General features: G+C 44.9%; 1 protein-coding gene across 7 annotated transcripts in view; it reads right to left on the bottom strand.

Annotated features, from left to right (window-relative positions):
- The window catches only part of CTBP1 (C-terminal binding protein 1), a 197,522-nt gene that overhangs the window by 108,205 nt on the left and 67,081 nt on the right, over nucleotides 1-22,236 (bottom strand). The gene's annotated exons all lie outside the window — the stretch shown is intronic.

Below are 22,236 nucleotides of genomic sequence, written 5' to 3'. Positions count from 1 at the left end.
AGAAGTCAGGTCACTGAAAAGTCTTATTTGTTTCTCCGTGTCCATCCCCTTGAAGAGTCCATAAACAATGTCAACAATGTCTTTACCAATATCCAGTGGTAAAGCTAAAACACTCTGGTTCCTCTTGCTGAAACCTCTCTCCCAAAAGTGATGAGGTGAGAAAGCAAAGACTAATTGAAATTGATTTTTTTTGTTGAAGAGATTTTAACATCTACAAATTCTCCTGTGAGGATACAAAGGAGCCACTGGCAAACAGCTCTTGAGCAGCAGCCGGAGATGGTTGGGAATTCACAGACAGAAGAAGAAAAGTCTTTTAATGTTTTGAACAAATTACCATTTTCTTTAAAAGAAACAATCTGGAAATTAATAGTATTAAGTCAAACAGTGGCAAGCAGTCAAAAATGGCTGCCAAGTCAAGGTGGTCTAAATGCCACCACCACGGTAGCAGTGCTTACCACCCAGCTTCAGGTCCTCGAGCAGGGTGTGGGCACTCACAAGCCCAGCAGCTCTCTCCTGGCAAACCTCAACCTTGGACCACCTTGAGGCCATGTGTAGGCAGAGATGACCCATGGGGAGCTGTGCAGATAGCTCAGCCCCAAGCTGTCCATGAGCCACAAACCAAACAGGACAGTGCTGCATCATTCAGAGCACCGACACCTGATCTGAGCCTTGAAATCTCTCAGCAAATGATAAGTCCCAAGTCTCAATCCAACCCATTGTTCAGCTGCCTGAGAGCAAGATAAAGAGGAGCTGAAGGGTTTCAGTGTTGGTGTCAGCCAACAACCTTGTGTACGCAGAGGGTCTTGCCCCCATCACATAAATCAGGGGATACAAGCCCTATGACTTGGGTTAGACATATCTGCTTTGTGTGGAAACTCTCAGAATCATAGAAATATTCAGGTTGGAAAAGACCCTCAGGATCACCAGGTCCAACCCAGAACCCTGCTCTACAAGGTTCACCCCTAAACCATATCCCCAAGCACCATATCCAAATGGCCTTTAAACACACCCAGGGTTGGTGACTCAACCACCTCCTTGAGGAGCACATTCCAATGCCTGACCACTCTTGCTGTGAAAAAGTTCTTCCTAATGTCCAGTCTAAACCTGCTTGGTCACAGCTTGAGGCCATTCCCTCTTGTTCTATCACTAATCACCTGTGAGAAGAGACCAGCACCAGCCTCTCTGTAACATCCTTTCAGGTAGTTGTAGAGCAGTGAGGTCTCCTCTCAGCCTCCTCTTCTCCCAACTAAACAGCCCCAGCTCCCTTTCTACTCTCACAGCAGATCCCAAACACCTCTAGACCTAGACTGGACATGGCCACTGAGAAATGGCTGCACCTCCTTGGCCACTCCACATCCTCAGCAGTGTCTGTGTTAACCAGTGACCTGTGAAACAACAGCCAACTGGTTATGGATCCACCGCCGCTGATATTCCACCTGTATTCATTAATTACAGTTACCACAGCCTGTATTTAATTACCTTTTATGAGCAATAGGCTCAATTAGCCAAGTAAGCCTGCTAGACAATGATGCTCCACTTCTGCAGTCTATTCTTACACATCAGAAAATTAAACCTGGAGATAGCACTTCTGGTTCCTGATCACCTGAGCAAGCAGCAGCCATCCCTCTGCAATCTCCATTCCCACATGACTCAGCACCAGTCCCCTCACAGTCAGTACCCAGCCCTGTGTGGGTCAGCAGCAGTGTCAGCACCCCCAGACCCCAAGAGGATCTGCCCCCAGCTGAGGCAGTGAATTCAAGGGCAGCCCAGGCAAATGCTGGAGATGCTGCTGCTGAACAACCTGCCCATCCTCTACCAGAGCGCTGCCACCGTGCTCCAAATCCAGACCTACAGATGAGGCTTGCTTGCTTTCCTCCACACTGCAACACAGCAAGGCCCAGAAAACTCAGGTTCGGTCTGACCTCCATCCAGAAAGCACAGGCAAAGAAATGGAAAAGATGGAGAAGTGAGAGGGGAATCCCTTTTGTTCCTTCACCTGATGCCTTTTTTTTTTGTTCCCCAAGTAAAAAATACTTTTCTGGGGTTTTTTGCAGTTAGTGCCCTTAAGGTCTGCCTGAACATATAGAACAGAGACTTTGGGGTTTTTTTGGATCCAAAGTTTGCCAGTGGTTTGGCTTGTTCTGCAAGGTACCTGCCACAGCACAGGTTTAAACCTACTCTAGGTTTAAGAAAGTGCTTTTTCTTCCAAGTAGAAACCCAAAGAACTGAACATTTACCCTGTGATGACATCAAATACAGGCAGGAGAAGCTCTGTGGATTGATTCTCTTTCTGCAAAAGGAGGCAAGGACCACAGCACATTTTAGCAGAGAGGACACCAAGTCTCTCCCTAGCAAGTAGCACTGGGATGTGCCCAGGGTCAGGATAACAGGACCCCAGAGGGGCTGAGATTGGGCAGCCCCAGCCGTGCCACTGTCCCCACTGCCTGCTTCTCACCTCCTCCAGCTAAAGCTCCAGGGAAGAGCAAAAGGGGTGTGCGTGAGTGACGAACGGGGCTACTGTTTGGGTTGGATTGGTGGGAAAAGCCTGATTCCCATGGGTTTGGGTTTCAGTTACAAGCAACTGAACACAATCTCGTGACTTGGCGTTCTTTAGGACAGCTCCAACTGACAGCAAGACCCTGAAACCAGTGCCATGAAATTCACCCAGTGAATTTGCTCAGTGAAGCACTGGGCTCAGTGGGCACTTGGGAATTCTGAACTGGACTTCTGGAAAAACAAAACCAAACCCAAACAAAACAGACAAACAAACAAAAAACAACAACCCACCAACCAAAAAACCAACCAAACAAACAAAAACACCAAACCCCAATATATCTGTAAAGCTTGTCATGAATTTGTTTGGAATGTTTTAAACCCCTCTGTTTTCAGCACTGGTGGCAAGGCAAACATCCACCGCTGAGGCTAAAGCAAGCAACCACAGCTGGGAGAAGTTATTTTCCACACACACAGAGCATTCCACCTAGAATAGAAGGTCACTTATTGCCCCACTTTGGGAACACAAAAGAAACCTCCAGCTGAATGGGGTCTCCAGGAGGGGAACAGATGGGCCAAGCTCTAACATAGCACTGCTGTATTGACTGGTGATGGAACCAGAATCGCATCGCCATGGCAACTCCTTTACTGCCTCCTCCCTCAAGACAACAAGGAATAGCTCACAAGAGGTATTTTAGGAAATCCATAAAAAGAGAGAAATTGTGTTTCTTGCTTTCCAATTATTTAAAACACACCTACAAAAGGGGCTTTCAGGGAACGGGTGGATGGCATTAGCTTCCACAAAGTGACAACTTGTGCCTGTGATGTGAAGCCTCGTGATGAACGCCAGGTATCAATCATCCTCCTAAAACACTAACTGCAAACTTGATGGTGCTTCCACTGAAACCCCTTCTGCTGATTTTCTCTGATAGATCTGCTTTAGTTTATTACTTCCTACTTGGATCAAGAGAGCAGTCTGATGTGAGGGCTACCACCCAAACCAGCCCATCAGCCGACCTGAGCTTACCCACAGGTTACACCTACCTGCAGTACTCATGTCACTTCTTGCATCCCTACAGCACTTAATACATACAAGTTTATTTATCTTACTTATTTGCATTCTTTAAGTGCTGAGGAATCTTTGCTTTGCAGAAATCTGTTGGACACAGAGACTGAAGATGACTGCAATGAAAAGAAGCTGCAGCAGGGCCAGGCAGATAAAGCGGGTGGGTGCTGGCCAACTCCAGCTCCTTTTCAGCAGGAAATCCTCAAAACTTTCAAACAATAACAAATGCTTCATTCTCAGAGTACACTCCTCTGAAGTGCTCATTTCCTTCCAAGTGAAATTCATTGGGTTTTAATTTTCACTATCTCATCCCTGCTTGCAGACGTGTTTGCAGCGACACACATCAAAGACATCAGAGCTGATAGAGATTATTTGCAAACTACTTATTAAAGCAAACTACTTATTAAACACTCCCAGTGAATTTCTTGCAGGGAGCTGAAGAAACTAATAAATATCTTGGGTTTTCATAGCATCACCTCAAAACCCCAGGAAGACAACCCCAAAGGAGTCCCAGCTGTTCCATGTACACTTGAATAATTTGGGAAGCTTTGATTTGCCACACACCCCCGAAGGGCCCCACTTACACTGTAAATGTTTTTGTTTTCCTTGGCAGAAGCCCCTGAACAGGCTCTGGTTTAATATCAGCTTTAAAGCAACAATAAAAATAATCATCTCCCTCAGATGCCAAACCACCCATACTGCTGCAGGTCTCAGGGGAGGGCCTGGCTGTGGGAACCCGGCTCAGCAGCTCCCACTGCACTTTCTGGCTCTCTGAAGGCTCCATCGGGGAGCTGTGCATGCCCTGACCCTAGGGCAGCCAAATCCAGTCACCTTCTACAACTGAGTGGGCCCAGCAGTGGTTCAGCTGCAGTTTAGGAGAAGAACAGCCAAGCTACACTGACTTTGGAGATGAAAAATTTGGGAGGAATGGTCACCAAGCTTCCCAAAGTCAGGAACATGACACAGACTGCCTGGCCACACATTGGGTTTCTCATTGTCTGAAACACAGCGGGGTTCCTCGTACCACCACAACTAGGAAGTGCCACTGTTTCAAATGTACATGATTTAGGTTGGCTTTTCCTTCCTTCTCTTTTCCTAAAGCATCAGACTTTCTGCCATTTGCTGACTTTTTGTGAAGGAGAAAGCTCCCTGCAGTCCCCCATCCTGTCTGCACCTGAGCAACTCCCCCAACTCCTTTTTACTCCCTTTTACAAGACATACTTCACCTTACAGCATTGCCACAACTCTCTGTCCAGAGCCCTCCAGATGCTGCTGGCACCGAGAGTTCCTGTCCAGGGAGCTGCAGACGAGATCTCTGCTTTCTGTGACTCAGAAACATGTGTCTCCATCCTCCAGCTCCTGCACACTCACCCCCTGCTCTGGGCTGTGGCAGTCACCCTCTGCACACCCCTCAGCACTGCTGACTGAAAGGTAGGGGTTAGCAAAGACCCCTTCATATCCAGCTGGAATTAATCTAATTTGCAGTACCTTGGATTTCTTTTTTCTTCTCTTGAAGCACCCAAGCCTCTCTCCTCTCTCAGATGAAATGTGTCCCAGGCCTTTAAATCAGTCTTCTGTATCTTCTTCAGAAACTTTTCCCACCTGATGGAAGGACCCACCTGCCTCAGCTCCACTCAGTCCCACTGGAGGAGCAGCTCCTTGTGCCCCAAACAGAAGCAACACGTTCTTCTGGCCCCACAGCTCTGCTAAGCAAGCTCTGGAAGCTCAGGTTCATCTGCTAACTTGGAGTCATTACTTATCCAGATAACCCACCATCATGTCACATAACTTCTGCTTCTCTGCATCCGACTTCATGTGAAATTACCCCCTACTGAACCAGGTGATTCAGAGCCATCTGTACCTAGGACTTCTTCAGTCATTTCCATCTTTGTCTTGACCACAAACATAATCAATGATGTCTACTGATTTTTCCATATCATGGATAAAAATGTCAACAAGGATTAAGACAAAATTATTCTCCCCAGGACAACTGCTCATTTTAAACCCACTTCATCTCTGCAGTGCCCATTTTGGATCACTCTGCTGTTCTAATTCAAATGGTATAGAGTCAAGTGTCAGAGGGAAACCCAGACTGGTAAATCAACACTATTACCCTCATTAGAAATAATCCCATAACAACACCCTGCAGTTTGGTCATTTGCACACCAGAACAGTGCAGACTGCTGAGCATTTTATTGCTACTGATCATTTCACTTCTACAATTTCAACCTGCACTGTTTGGTGGTAGCTTTTTGGGTTTTTTCTTAAACACATACCACCAGCAGAGGCAAAAAGAAGATGTAATCAGCAGAAGGTACACCACAGGGGAAAAAACAAACAAAGAAAAGGGAGAAAAAGAAAAATCACTCAAATCCTTCTGAAGCTAAACCTCAGAGCCAAACTGGGCACCATTGTCAGCAGGTATTTGAGCTGCAGCCAGAACATCTACCTGCAGCAGTGCCTCTTCCAATGCCCCATTCATACCTTGCAGCCAGACCAGCAGAAACATTCCTTATCCTCACAAAATACTTTTGGGCCTCTTTATTCCCCAGATCCCACCTCACTGGTTAAAAAAACAAAGTGGTTTTGGGCTCAGTGGAGGGAAGAGAAAGGCACAGCAATATTCCCAGGGCTGTGGTGACAGAGATCCTGGTGCATTAGGAAACTTGTTCTGTCATTGCATTGCACTGTGTAAATAGAAAATATAATTAATAAGGACAGGCATGCTAACATTGGTTCCTTTCAAAACCTGGAGGCAAGGAAGGAGAAGGGGGGGGGAAATGATAATATTTAGCAATAGGAACAAAAACAGCTGCAAATGAGACATTTTTTTCATCCCCCTTAAACTAGCTTTAGTAGCAACTGAGAATAAAAATAAACTTAGAAACCACTTTGTAGAAGTCTTGGTTTAAACAGCATATTTCATTCCAGTCATATGTAAAACTGGAACAATGCTCTTTTTGCCCTCATTACAAAATGGAGAATATTAACTATGTGAAACAACAGGGGCCCATGCTGGAATGTCTCCAGAATTAAGTTCTCAGTATGAGGGGTTTTCCTCTTTCTTTTTTGTTTTTCTCCCTAACTTCAAGCCACAAAGACATTCAGGATAAAAATCTTACAATGACTTTGGGTGGAGATGATCCTGTCCAACCCAGCCTCCTTCTCAAAACAAGGCTCCAAAATGCATAATTTCTGATGATTTGGAAAACACACACTGCTCAAGAAGCCCAGGTTGTGCCATGATGCTACAGCACCACTGGTGACAGACCAATGATGCTACCCAAGTCAGAAGAGCAAATCCAAGTTGTGGCCAAGGTTTAGTAACAACAGCTAGCGATCAAAAGAGTCAGGCATCTCCCAAGGCATCTCCTCAACTCCCCAGATCCCTCAGAGCTTTAACTACCATTCCCTCACTGCAGCCTGTTTTGCTTGGAGAAAACTCCATTAGGGTTAGTTAAGGCTCTTCCAAGCCATGGAAACCCAGGAGAAATTGTGTTTATTGGTATCCAAATCCCCACGTAAAGCAACAATGTTCAGACACTTCCTGGCAACCAGCCCCACCATTTCCCAGCCCACACCACCCTGCAGATACATACTGCAAGATATTTATTGCAACCCCTCCAAAGTCTCCTGGCTGTTGGTTCAGTAGCTGCTTCCCATGGTCCTGCTGAACGTTTACATAAGACAATTGCTTCTAATCTTTATGTATTTGCTTTAGATGTGCCCTGACAACCACTTAGCAAAGTGGCATTTTCCTGACAAAATGAATCATTTGCCTTCTACCACCAAGTTGCAGATCTTTGTTACTGAAATAGAAAGGCTAGAACATGCCCTAGGAAGTCTCTTTCTCTGCTTTGAAATTATAGGGAGCAGATAGACTGAGTCTGAAAAGCTTGTGATTAAAAAAAAAAACACAACCAACACCATAATAAAAAAATGAAAGAAAAAAGAAAGTTAAAATTACAAGTGAGACCATTTCCAGAAGGGCTTATAATGGGAACAGCATCTTGTGACGAGTGGAGCGCAAGAGGAAAAATACAGCATGGAAAGGCACAGCTCCTCTCGACGCTCAAAGTACTGACAGCACATTCTGCTGAGAAAACCTTTGTGTCCTCCTGATTTAACGACAAACTCCATGTGACTTTGCCTGGTTGGAGGAATGGAACAGGAACAAAACCAAGACACTGTCCTGACGTGGTAGCATTCAGGATTTCTTTTGAGAAATAAATTGCATCTCTTTTTTTGTTGTTACATAAAGTTCTATTTTCAGCCTGAACAAGGCGGGGGGGGGGGGGGAGGAGAAGAAAATAACCACAATCATTCTCAAACCAAGAATCCATTAGAGGTCTAACACATCAAGGAGAAATCCTCTCTAAAGTACCACAGACTTTGATTTCCAGCCCTGCATTTCCGTTTCCATTGCCTTTGCTTGACAAAGCAGTCAGTGCTAAGCCCCTTCTCAGCCCAAGTGTCTGCAACAGCCTCACCCTCCTCAAACTCCTGTCCTTTCATGGTATTAACCACTTCTGGTTAATCCTTGACCTCTGAGGTCCTCTCTTCCTATTTGTATTTCTGACATACCTCCTTTCCCCAAAACAAATCCTCCTCCTCCAGCAACCACTGAGGTTCAGATGTTGACATCCTGCCTTCTCCTCTACCCATCCTGTTCCATGACTTGAATAAACTCCATCCTCTTCCTGCTGGCAGCTCAAACACTGCACTTCTCCAAGATGCAACCAAGTCTGAGTTTTATAGAACACACACTCAGTAAGATCACAGCAGAACTATCACTTGGCTCTCCATCCTCCCCTGAGCCTTCAGTGGTCTCCAATTATTCATCCCAGCACATAAAGCCATGAGGCTGCCCTTCACACCACAGCATCAGATTGTCTCTCACGGTCCCTGGATCTTTCTGGTGGGATGTAAATTGTGCTACTTCTACTCTGCAAATTAAAAACCTGATGAGGAACACAATTTCAGATGACCTTAAAGTCATCTACTGTATGTTTTCCCAGTGATGACCACACTGCCCCCATCAAACCTTTGCCAAATACCCTGGATGGGGCCTGAGCAATCTGGTCTAGTAGGATGCATCCCTGCCCATGGCAGGGGGTTGGAACTAGAGGATCTTGAAGGTCCTTTCCAACCCAAACCAGCCTAGGAGTCTGTGATTCTACTGTCTTCCCTTTTATTATCTCTCTTCAAACCCCTACATTTAACAGCTTTTGGGGAACCTGGGCACAACTCCACATTTTTGCCTACCACACTTCAGCAGCTCACCTGCATTTCCTATCTGCTGAGAATACACACCACCTTTTACCTGCTTGCTGTACTTGGCTCCAAGCTCCCTGGCTTTTATAGACAGCTTTATTCCCAAGGATGTAATCTTTTTGCCCTCAAAGAAAGCATCCCACACCAACATCTCTTTGTTGTAACATCACAAATCATTATTATTAGTCAGCACCACAAATGTCCACCAAGTAACAAAGGTAGTTCTGGCTTGGTTTTTTTTTTTGTTGTTGGGTTTTGTGGTTGTGTTTTTTTTCTGCTTTAAAGCAGTTTTCTACTACTAGCTTACTTCATCTGTAAGCTGAAAGATAGAGTGACCTCTCCATATGGCACTTTCAACATATGGAATAAAAATACAGATGCACAAACGTTTAGTATACAGCAGAGAGAAACCACAAAGCATCCTTCAGCTCCAGTTCATCTCCTCTGCACTGGGCCTGTAATTGAGAGAAATTAAAATGTTCCTGGGTTTGTGTTTGATAAAACCTGACATTTCTAAAGCTTTTTTTTTTTCAGCATCTTGTTTCTGAAAGAATGGACTAGAAAGGTCTGCAGCAGTAAGCAAGGTGTTTTGGGAAGGAAAATGGCAGTTACTGCTGCCCATCAATCAAACGTGCCCTGTGTGACCATGTTCTCAGAACAAGATGACTGAGCTACTGCTTTCAGAGAAACTAATTGGTTTTCCCTTCCAAAGTCTGCAGGAAGTTGTTTCAGCTTTTATTTAACAATAATTCCAAGATACTGCAAATCACCTGAATAATGATCCCAGGTTCTTTAAAACCAGAACATTCCATAGCAGAGGTATTGCCAGAGTCAGAACTGTCATGCTACTTCCCATGAAAAGGAGAAAGGCTCAACACCATAAAATTAGACCTACATGGAGAAAAGGCAGGACAGGGTTTACTATCATGTTCCAAAACCTGATGACCTAATAAACCCCTCCAACTTTTCAGACTCTTCTGCCTGATCCTCTGCATCCAGCAGCAGGAGATGGGTGCAGCCAGCTACGTTGTGATAAGGTAGCGCCCGCAAGCAGATCTGCAGACCTAACAGCTTTACTTTGCTCTTCTGGAGGTAAACAGAATACACCAGAGTCATCCCAAGGGGCAGCACTCCTGCTCCACACCACAGAACAGCCACCCCCTACACCACCCACCCTCCATGAGCACCACTTCCCCACCCACCACAACACATCTCCAGCAAGAGATGCAGCTCAGTGGTCTTCAAATAGCTGTCCCTGAGAGGTTCCATCTGGATGAGGTAAGTCTCTACCACAGTAACCAGGACATGCTGCTCCCACCAACCCAATTTCTGAGGTGGCCAAGTTGAACATGTCACAGAGTTGTAAAATGTTTCTGCTCTGGTGTTTCCTGCTCAACAAGGTGAAAGCTTTTCTTGCAGTATGTTCTCCAGGTGAAGAAACACATAAAGGCATTGGTGGCAACACAAGCAGGTGATGTTCAGGGGGGATATAGTCCACGCATGGAAGTTGTTGGGAATGTTAATCCTACAGTCTCCACCTGCTCAAGAGAGGATGGTATGGCAGGACTCAAGAAAGACCAATGGGACTTGAACCATGAAAAACACTAGCCCTGACCATGATGCAGTATGGCTGTGTCACAGCAATCTTGCTCCATCAGGAAAGGATGAGGAACATCAAATGAAATGTGAACTCCACAGGAAGCTGATTTGAAGAATGCAGGTAGCGTGTCCTTCCATCTTCTATCAGACTGTATTGGTTCAAGCTGTTTTTCCCCACAAGGAGGGACTGGGGATGTGGGGACAGGGCTTCTCCCCTCCCAGTGACACAGAGAATGGAGCAAGCCGGATGGTATATTCTACACCACACTCACATCATGCTCACTATATGATAGGAAAGTAACGGGTTAGCTGGGGTTTATGTGACTTGTAACATATTCTCTAGCTGGTAAACCTTCCTGTTTCTGGGGGGGTTGTGTTTCTTCCCCAGTTTCTGGGCTGGGCTTTGTCCCTTTTTGTTCCAGTTGCAGTTTGCAGGGAGCAGTGGCGGTTTTCACAGGCTTTACCCATGTACTCTGGGACCTTTTGCCCTGTTGAGTTTTGTTTGTTTTCCTTTTGTGGCATCTGATATCCCTGCATAGAGTAGGAAATCATCCTTATCTCAGCTGGCATTTTGGATCTCCAGCTCCTTTCCTCCTTGCCCACCCAGAGTAGGGGGGAAGGATAAAGCCCCTCTGTTGGCACTGGACTGCAGGAACTCAGCTGCCAGCTGAGTTACAACCAGGATGCAGACAATCATCACTACATGGTCTGTAGTGGTCACCATATGTTTTACAGCTCACATTCTCTTCGTGACAGGTCTAGTCATTAACACAGAAGTTCCTTGGCAGAAGCACACTCCAACTGTAACTAGCTGCATGTTAGCTCCTTCTCTGGATCTTCAGATGTTAAAGCTGAGATAGCCGCTCAGCAGAATTGCACAGACTGCTGTCCTTGCACCACATCCCATACCAGCCTCCTTGATGCTCTGTGACCATTGACCAGAGGAAACAAAGCACTACAAGATGAAACCTGGAGGCACATGTGGGCCAGAAGAAAAGCTCCTTACTAATAAACTCAGAACTTCTCATGTAAAAAAGCATGCCCTATTTTCTAATATCCCTGGTCAGGGTGCTTTAGTGCCATTGCCTGTTTCCCCACAGTCCTGTTCAAAGGGTTGGTCTATCCTCTCCCCAGTTGACCCCACAAACACATACTGTCCCATACCAGACTAGGCAAGTCTAAATGTTCTGTATGTCACCCTCTGCTCTATTCCCATTTCAATCCAGCCCCAACCTGCCTGGCATGGCCCAAAAGCCCTGTGACAGAAGATATCTGGGCACAGCAACCTAGGGCTCAGCTGGGAGCTTCTCCTTGAGAGACTGCCAACACCTTCTCCAACCCACCTCCCTTACTGTACTCTTCATACCCACAGCAACTGAGGTCACCATTAACTGTGCCCTTTCTCCTGACCCACTTGTCTTGAAATAGCAGGACCTGGCATGGGTTAAAAACAGAAGGGGGGGAAAAAGGGGAGGGGAAGGAAAAAGAAAAAAAAAAGGAGGAGGGAAGCTGCAGGTTTTGCTTCCTGGATAACTCCTCTTAGAAAAGCCAACTCTGTTCTGATTTTCTCCACCATTTTTTCCTCTTTCTTCTTCAACGTCTCTTCAGTATCTTCTTTTTGTTTCTCTCTGCAAGAAGAGGAATCAGGTTAGGAAAAAGGAAGGATGGAGACTGCTGCTCTAAACTGCTTCACATCTTCAAAACTGTGGAGAGAAAAAGATGGGACGTGGGAAGGTAATGGAGCCCTGTGGCCTTTGTTTTCCAGAGATGACCTTCATTTTCCTTCTGGTTCATGACTGAAGGAGACATGAGAGAGTAAAGACTGCTGGAGATAATGGCAAATCTCGAAAGAGGAGAAACGCTCAACCAAATGATATGGAGAATAAGCAGCAAATGTTAAAGGAAAATAAACCCCACCAATACAGACTGTGGTCTCTCTGCAGAGGAAAAAGGCTTTATTTAGTCTGAACCAAAAGTGTTCACATTCTGTGAAATTTCAGGTGAACTCAGGTGTGGATTTCATATCAAATCCACCAGCAGGTATGTTAAACACAGCAGTGCAGACCCATTCAGATGCCAATTTTCTATTATAAGAGGCAAGACACATGGCTCTGTTTCCTGAAGGACAACAAGGAACCAGAAAGAAATAAAAGCATGACCTTAATATTGTAAGCAGCAGTGTCTACACATTCTGAGGCACCCCCCTGCACTCTGTTTGCACTGACTTTTGCAAGGACAGTAACAGATTAACACTGATCACAACACGCTGCACTGTTGGCTGGAACAAGGTTAACTTCTTGCTCAGAAGAAAGACCTCTCAATAAAACCAGGGTAGGTAACCCTGGCTAGGCTCTGAAGCACCAGGTTTTGCTCCTGCAGCACAGGAGCCGTTTTCCAGGTAGCTGAGCAGGAGGAACCAATTTAGAGCTGCCAGCACAGACCCTCACTTTCCCCTGACACAGCCAACAAGATTTCTCAGCACCCTTGTAGAAACCCACCCCAGATGAGGACTGTGAAGCTGCTGGCACTGAACCCAACTACAGTAAGTATTTATTTAAACAGAAGGTGTTCTTGGGGCATCCTCTTGTGGTTTGGTTTCCTTATGACCTTCAGGAAGGACAGACACCTTCCAAACCTCAGTCTTTGATCACTGCAGAGGTAGCACCATTCATGCCATGAACCCACCAGCTGATTCTTCACCTTCCCCAACCAAACGCATCAGCTGAAATACTCTCTGCCTGGTTTTAACTCATTTAAATCACAGATATCTTGCTTTGAGAGAACCTCTCCAGAGGAATGAGGTTTGCATTTAGTGACATTTTCAGAAAGACACAAGAAATAATATCAAATAACTATTTCTGCCTCCTGACAAGCTTCTTGGAGTGCATCAGAACAGCTTTCTAAAATAAACCAACCTTTTTCCTGCACAGAATTGCCATCCTTATAGGGTTTATAAGGCTACAACAACAACCAAAAAAATCCTGGAAAGAAGCATAAAATCAAGTCCATCTTTTTGAACTCAGGAAACTAAGAGACAATGAAGTTTAAAACCAGTTCCTTCAGAATTAGACATAGTCAGATGCTTAAGAAAATCTTCCTGATGCTCACCTTATCATCCTTCACTTCAAATCACTCCTCTCCACCTAGTAAGATCTTAACCCATTAGAGGTGTAAAGCTAAAGCAAAGCTTTTCCATCTCCAGGCAATATTCAGGCCCTCCCCAGATGTAACACATGGTTACCTGTGTTACTAAAGCACACAAACTGCTGTGGTAAAGCAGAAACTATTGAAACAGCTTGTGCTACAAGCACAGAGAATGTATCTGTATCAAAGCCACCACACAGACACACACAACAACAAATAAACAAACACCAACCCACAAACGAATTGGATTTGAAACACTGGAGGAAGATCTGAAGAATGCTGGACTTGAAAACAGTTTACAAGAACCCCAACTCATGTCTGTGCTGAGCCAACACAGAAATCAAACCATCTGAAAAGCAAATCAGGATTAATGTTCCAGCTCTCTCCAATGCAGGACAAATAGGAAAGCTTCAGAGGCTTTCTTCTCTATTTTATACATTCTTGCTGTGCACCTTCAGCTACCTAAGGAGTTGAATGAGAAGTAGAGTGGTCTGCAGCTGAGCTCAACCTCCCCCAGGGTTAAGTGCATCTCCAAACACCGACCACTTCCCTCCGTTTCTGTTAGACAAGGACAACATTACCCAAACACAGCTGCTGTAGGGCCGGGACCAGCACGTGGCATTGCCAACCTGTGCTGTATCCGAAGTCCAAGGAAACTCGAAAGGGTCCTGGAAGAAGCAGTTCTTTTCCTGCTCCCTTTCATTACCCCCCAGTCCAGGTGGAACCTCACACAAGAGGTAGCTGCACCACACACGGCGGCAGCGGCGCACCAGCGAGCGCTTCATTAATTAAAAGCCAGAAAAGGAAGTTTGCTAAACGAAGCAAATGTTCTTATCACTCCTATCTATATTCATTAAAACTGACAGGAAACCAAATATCACCATCTGTCTGCCTGCAATAAAGACACTAAAAACAGCTCCGGGCTAAAGAATAATATAAAGTATAGAACTGCAGCTCTTCAAGTTTCCGTTTTCAACGGACCAGAGAGAAACTGATGTCAGACAGGGGAGAATGAAGGATGGCAAGGGGCTGGAACAGGAGACTGGCACAGAATCTACACGCTTCACAATTTACACTGAAGCCCCTTTGCAATCTCTCCAAGCAAACCAGGAAGGTGGAGTTTGCTCTGGGTTTCTCAGATCAATGAGTCCACAAAAAAGCAAGGTGCTGCAGAGCAGCTCGTTTGCCTGTTCAGACATAACTGCTGCCAAAACCATCCCCAAACCCTTACTGCACTATGTAAACTGCAGAGTTGTAACACTCAAGCAAGTCCCAGGAGGAACTTCTGCAGCTTCATCGTGGACTGAGGCATTGGTTGTATATTTACAAGAGAGATTTCATTCTTGATGTTTCCTGTATTTGGATTTTGCTTGCAAGTAAACAACTCTGAATAAAACTTGAACAGGATCTGATAGCAGAGGTACCAACCCAGCTCTGGAAAAAACCACCACTGTTCACAGAGGTCAGCAGAAGGTCACCATTTTAAGGTCCTTTCCACCAGTTGTACAATTCCTACCTTCTTGTAACTGCCCTTTTTTTGTGCTGCAGGAGCAAGGAAGGAACAAACAAGTAGATGGCAAAAAGATGTTTAATGACAGGAAGGAAAACAGCTTGCTCCCATGCCCAAGAGCACAGCTCTGTTGTGAATTCTGCACCATAGCCCGGCTGCATTTTGCACAGAATGAAAAGTGCTTCCAGTCCCTCAGCGCTGCACAAATTATGAGCTCTACAACCAGTTTTTAAGACCAAATAAGGTCAAAGTAATTTAAGGCTGCGATAAACTGAAGAAGAAAAATCTGTTCCCTGTTGTGCCCAGGTACTGGAGCAGGGGCAGTGGTGGGCAGAGTCCTGTGATGCCTGCAGGAGCAGGACAGAAGCAGCAATGAAGCTGAAGACCAAATTGAAAACTTCTTAATTTTTATTTGTGTGTCCCTCCAGAATGTTTTGTTGGGTTTTCTGCATTGTAATTTTCTGTCCCAAGAACAACAATTCCTGCATCTAAACAGGCTCTCATGCCATAAGAAGCTTTTTTAGCCTGCACACAATCACAACCCAGCAATTACTGTGCTGCTGTTCATGCTTGAACAATGCCAACACAACCATTAGCAGCTCAGCATCAGGGTGAGAGGCGGCTGAGAAACAGAACTGTAGGACTATTTCTGTTTACTGAAGAAACCACAACAAAATTACAGAAGGCAATGAAGTCTGAGTGTAAAAAGTTGCTGCAGATCCATGCCCAGGGAGGTGGTGGAGTCACCATCACTGGAGGTGTTTAAGAAGAGACTAGATGGGGCGCTTGGTGCCATGGTTTACTTGATTAGATGGTGTTGGATGGTAGGTTGGACTCGATCTCAAAGGTCTTTTCCAACCTTGTTTATTCTATTCTAGTCTACTCTATATGCAATGTACCAGCAGATTCCTCTTTAATTCTGAGGAATCTGCTTTGGGAAAAGTCAAGCTGTGAGGATGTAGGAAAAGTGAGATGTTAAGAGAAGGCTGAAATTCAAGGGTAAATTCTCTTTACTATTAACTACTTAATATTAGAGACACAGCACACTCATTAACTGCCCATACCAGTGGGAGAGAGGGATATTTAGAGAGGACTTTGGGAAGGTGGCAGGCAAACGTGGAGAAATGGATCAGAAGAGAAAACAGAAAACCATGCAGAAAAAAAGAAAATAATAATTGTCTCTTAAAATTGCTGGAAAATATTTGATGATTCTAAGGTGCTTGAAAAAAAGAAAGAAAGAAAAAGAAACATTATGGTGAAGCAAAACGTTGATTTGCTGGCTTTCTAAACCTCTGGTCTTACTGTGGAGCTCTTTCTGAGCAAACAAACACACCGCAGATGATTGTGTTTTGAAACAGTTCACGTTGTATCAGAGCTCCTGTCTTCCTACAGAGAGTAAGAACTGGAAGTTGCATTGCATTTCATTAATAATAGGATGCTACAAAGACCAAGGAGCACAGATAATGACCTGAGAAGGTTAACTCCAGCAGAAAGAGCAAGCATGACTCGCTCCCAGACTCTCCTGTCCACTGCTGCCGCAGGAACACGGGGCTGTAAATCCAAGCACCTTCCACAGCATGTGCCTGAGAAAACCAGCTGCAGGCACCAGACTCTGAGTGCTGGGCTGGGAAGAGCCTACTGGGGCACTGAGAAAGCATCAATTCCCTATAATCCTCTTTAAAAGGTAAATGAAGCTCAGCTCTGAACTGTGTGGTGTTTCTTGATCCCCCTCCTTAACACACAGTGAAGCTGCTTCTGCTCTGCCTTCCTTTAATTACACATAGCTTTGTTCCAATATTATACCTACACAATATGATCAGTATAATTGGTTTATTTATATCCATATATAACCAAAATACCAATTTATTAGTGACCAGTCTATATCATTTTGGTCTTGTATTCACCTTGTCTGTGAGCTGAAAAATTTCCTCTGCTTAGTCTCCACCTCGCAATGAAGCATTCCTGAAAGGTCCATCCCTTCTGGAAGGTCACTAGAAAGCACCCAATTTCTCTGGGCTTAAGCAAATCTCCTTGGCCCCCAGGACTACATACACTGCATTTCAATTCAAGGTGGTTTTTGCCCTTTTGTACCCAAACACATCATCATCTCCTTATCCTGACACATACAATAAACCCCAAACCTGACAAGTTTGGTGCTAGCTTGGCAGATGACCAATTTTGGCAAGCAAATCACCATCACTGCAAGACCTCCTTATGGGTATTATCCCTGAATTCATTCTGGACAGTCAGTAACAGTTTTCTATACAACTCTGTAAAGCTCCCTAGAAATCCACTTCTGAGAAGAGAAAGCTAGAGCAGCACCACCCCAGCCACAACACCCTGGTGTCTGGTATTTAAAGCACAGACCCAGTACACCAGTAACGTGCAGCTCACTGTGCTTTTGCTCCACACCGTTAAAAACCTGACCCAAGAACAATCACAGAATGGTCTGGGTTGGAAGGAACATCCAAAGGTCATCTAGTCCAACCCCCTCTGCAGTAAGCAGAGGCATCCTCAACTAGATCAGGTTGCCAAGAATCCTGCCAAGCCTCACTTTGAATATCTCCAGGCCTGGGGCCCCAACCACCTCCCTGAGCAACCTGTTCCACTCTTCCATTCCCTCACTGTAAAGAGCCTGCTCCTAACATCCAATCTAAATCTGCTCTTCCCTAGTTTGAAGCCATTGCCCCTCATCCTATCACTACAGGCCTTTGTAAACAAGCCCATACTAGATGCACCTTCTAATGCACACAAAACCAGACCAATTTATTACCATTTACATTGCTGTAAGTATTTTCTTGTTGCTATTTAGATGGGCTCAGTAATGACTGCAGCAAGCTGGGACAGGTTTGCTGTAGAAGAGAAACCAGGGTAGGACTAAAAATAAAACCTGGTTGTCTGGAAAGCTGGGGAAAGTGTGGCAATGCTACAAGGGATTCAGTGCAAACCTGCAGAAGATAATCACCACACAGACAGTACTTAGTCTTTCATTTGAATGGACATTTATTTACAGACAGAATAATCCAGAGCTTCTACAGGTTTCTTTGATGCTCCCATCACTCCTATTCCCCTTTCCCACGTGTCACTTCTCTCACACTTCCTTCTGCCTTCTGCTATCTTTCTTGCCTTGAACCAGGCTCAGGGCAACTACTTCTCCATGTCCTGGTTATGCTCTACTCCTCCATGTGCCCAACTGATTTGATGCAGCGATGGGTGAAAACTCAGAAGGATCTCAACAAACCCTTGAGTAACAGGCCAACCCTCTCCTGCCTTTCTTTATACTCTGCAGGAATTATAGTCCTTTTTCCAGGTCTATCCCATTATTTCTCCCTATTTTACACACTAACCATTACTTTTCAAGGCTTATTCCTCCCGTACCCTTCTCTCTCTACCATGGTCTTCAGAGAAAGCTGAGGCTCTTAAGCACTGCAGGTCAGTCACTTCATCGTTATCACTGGAAACACATTCTGAAACTCCAGGTACCACCATAAAACTGGTAAATCTCACCTTGAATGTTAGCACTGCTTTTGTACTCTCCCCTAGAAACCTACTGCTGATCACCATCAGAGACAGGATATTGGAGCAGACACATTTGATCTGCACCAGCATGGCTGCTCTTACAGATTTATTGCTAAAACAAGTGTTTTCATTAGTCCCTAAGAAAAATCAGCAAGAAGTAGAATTGCAGACTTGCACTTTACTACAAGCAGCTTTGCTGTGTGGCAGTTCCTCCTCTATGTTTGTTAGACTACTATGCAAAGGAAGTTAATGCTGGTGGTGATGGGCCTGTCTGTCAATGAACCAGGTATTTGGTTTCACAGTGGCAGGAAACCTTAGGTACAGGAAAAGTAGCACAAAGTATTTTTCACCTGCTGAGAAATAGGGGTGAAAAGGCTTTCAACATGATTTTAAACTAATAAGGATGATGATACTGCTAAAGAAGAACAGTTTGTCATGAGACATCCACCTGGAGGTGTTTCAAAGAGGCAGAGATGTGGCACTGAGGGACACGGTTAAGCACCAGCCTTCAAAGAGCTAGAGAATGGCTGGAGTTGATGGTCTTAAAGGTCTTTTTTTTTTCAGCCAAAACCACTCTGTGCTTCTAAATCTAGAGCAGGAGAAAGACAGGCAGGAGCAGCACCCAGAGGTCCCACCAATGACCCAGGCATGGAACCAATATCCAGGTGGCCACACACCCAGGAGCTGGCACCCACAGCGGGACTTATGGGGGGACGCAGATGCTCCAGTCAGGAATGTTGGGAGGCTCCAGCACACAAACAGTAATTCAGCAATCACATTTCCTTCTCCTTGCTACAAAATAAACACTGGCTCTGAGACAGACCCTTTGGATTTATGTCCTTTTGAAAGGATTTAGTAATTGGAGGGGAAAAAAATGAAATCAAACCAGGAGTGAAGCGCACAGTAAATAGTTGTGAGAGCAATGTTCTCCTCCGGGAGTACTGCAGCAGATGTTTATCACCAGCTAGTGCAACAGTTAATCCAACTCCCACCAGATTAACTCTTTGGCTCTGGAAACCAGCCCTTTGCCAGGGCAGCCTGCAGAAAAGAAGGGACCTGCCAGAGCTACCGCAGTTAACAAGCAGTTAACTGAAGGAAGCAAGGAGAAAGCCCAACCAACCAAACCCATGTCTGGCCCGAAAGACTCAGATGAACAGGTGTATGTGTGGGTGGGAGTGTGGGGGGTAAAAAATGAAGAAAAAACACTTAAACAAAGCCTCCACTGACATTCTGGTCACTGAAGTGGGTACAAGCAAAAATGAGCCAAACAGCCCTGCTGAACAACTCAGCCAAGAACAGAGTTTTTAACCTATCTTTGGAAAGGACAGGAAATATGATTATTGATCTGGGGCTTCAAAAGGGTGGTACCAATGTATCACAGCACCAGCTCAGAGGTTAGTCTATTTAAAATCTGAGTAAGAATGAAAATGGGAAGGTACAAAACCACTATTAAAATACAAATTGTTCCAACAGCAATTCCCCAGTTCAGAAACACTGCAGTACCTCAAAGCAGCAAGAATTCCTAAAGATTAGATTAGGTACCCATACCTCAAACAGTAGTAGCCTACTAGGCTATTTTTCCTCTTTCTTTTTTAAAGCAATTCATTGACAGGTGTTACTTTTCCTGTATCTATAGTACCTAGACAGATTACCTGGTATTTACTCCTGAAAGATACAAGCACAAGTGGCAATTTAAAGCATTACCATTTAAAGCTGAAATCCCCATTTCTTAACAGGTGCAAACCAGATCCCTGTTTGTAACCCCTCCTGAAGGCAACCACAGGGCTAGAAGTCCCTGTCCAGAGTGACTTCCCTGCTCCTCACTTCAGAGACACTGACTTGTGAGAAATCTTGGAGCATGTATGGGTCCTGTGAAAGGAGTGAGCAGTCCAGCCCTTTCCACCACCCAAAAGGGGTCCAGCAAAAGAGGGAAGTGCACCATGTGGTCAGTGCTGAGCATCACCTACTGCCCCCACATCCCTGGGACCATGCAGCACCTGGCTGCATGTCCAGGTGGGATCCATGGAGCACTACTGGGAAGCAGAGCTATTTGAGGAGCACACACCATTTCCATCTGAGGGACCCCCCTCCCCCTTCATGCTCCCAGCTGCCCTAAAACTAAGGTCACCAGTTCTGGAGACTCCAGACTGAAGTTCCATACTGACTGAATAAACTCTCAGCTGGTTAGGTTTTTAAGCAGAGAGAAAAACAAATGCCAGTCTGCCACGTGTGGAGATAATCTAAAGAGGACTTGTTAATCTAATTGCTAGGCAGAACAATGGAGCAAGGAAAAGCTGTAGGAGTCCTTTTGACTCCACAGGATTTCTGCTGGTAACACAGAGCAAGTTTCTCCCTTGGCATTACTCCAAATCAACAAGAGCATCAGCAAACATCGTCAGCCCTTTTATATTTGAAGACACTGATATTATTTCCTCTAGAAAAATCTTAAGACATATTCCTTGGAGTCTGAAGAGACCGAGGGCCACAACACTTGCTGCTGCAGAGCCTCTGCCCAGCAATGTCACTCCCGTGCTAAAGGCCACTGGAAGGCCACCCATTAGCCTGATGACTAAAACACAATTGTTTGCAGCCTGGTTTGATTTCCCACACACAGGCACAGAGACATCAAATGCTGTAAATGCCAAGAGGAAGGGTTTGTTTTCTCAGGGTTTGTTTTTTTTCTTTGGCATTCCAGAGAAACACACCGACATTACGTTCTGTGAGTCCTGCCAGCAACGTCCCACGTTCACAGCTCCAGTACTGGTGATAGATTTTGAACATTAACAGCACAAAGCATGATTTAAATCAAAGCCTAAATCATAAATGGAAAAGTAATTTAAACTAGTGAACTGGAAACCTTGATTTAAATAATTTCATTCTGCAACTATAGTTCTCCTAGAGATCTATTTCCTCTCAATGGCTGTTAGTTCTCGCTGAGCAGGTAAACAAACTACAGGCATCTATTCAAAGGGCTATGAAGCCCACTGCACTCTAGAACTTTTAACATCTTAAGTAGACAATTTAGTAGGCAATTATTTTTTGCCTGTGATTCCTAAATGCCTCAGAAGTATTTAGTAAGTCCTAAAGCACCTTTTATGGCAATGATTAGTCCCATTTTATACAAGGATAACTCAAAAGAAGAGATCATTAGCTAGTTAGGGCTTTTTCCTTCATCAGATTAAGCTAGCTCCAAGATAGCATGATTGATCTCCACTATAACAACTACCTGCTGCACAGGATTTTTCACTCTGAACTATCAATCACAATAATTTGTAAATACCAGTAAGAGAACAATTAGCAGTAAAGCCTCAGGAGGCAGCGGGCTGGGATCAGCATAGAACAAGAAGCTTTTGCTGGATGGTTTCCCCATGATACAACACCTGGTACTATTTTTACTTCATCTTCTAAAATTGAGCTGCAAAGGCAACATCCAGCACAGTTGGCTGCTGTTCTTCACCACAGCAAAGCTTCTTTATGGACAGCTGTGAGTATTTTGCCATGCATAACGATGGCAAAGCCAGCAGCCAGCACTTAGATCACTTCCACAGCCCACCTGAATCATCACACCAGACCTTCCCGGTTGTACAACCTCTAGTTTAAGGGCTCATTTCTTACTGTTGTGCCTGAGAAT

This window comes from Dryobates pubescens, chromosome 23 (assembly GCF_014839835.1).
Source record: "Dryobates pubescens isolate bDryPub1 chromosome 23, bDryPub1.pri, whole genome shotgun sequence".
Taxonomy (NCBI): Eukaryota; Metazoa; Chordata; class Aves; order Piciformes; family Picidae; genus Dryobates; species Dryobates pubescens.
The sequence above is the reverse complement of the archived record's forward strand: the minus strand, read 5'-3'. Positions and strand labels throughout refer to the sequence as shown.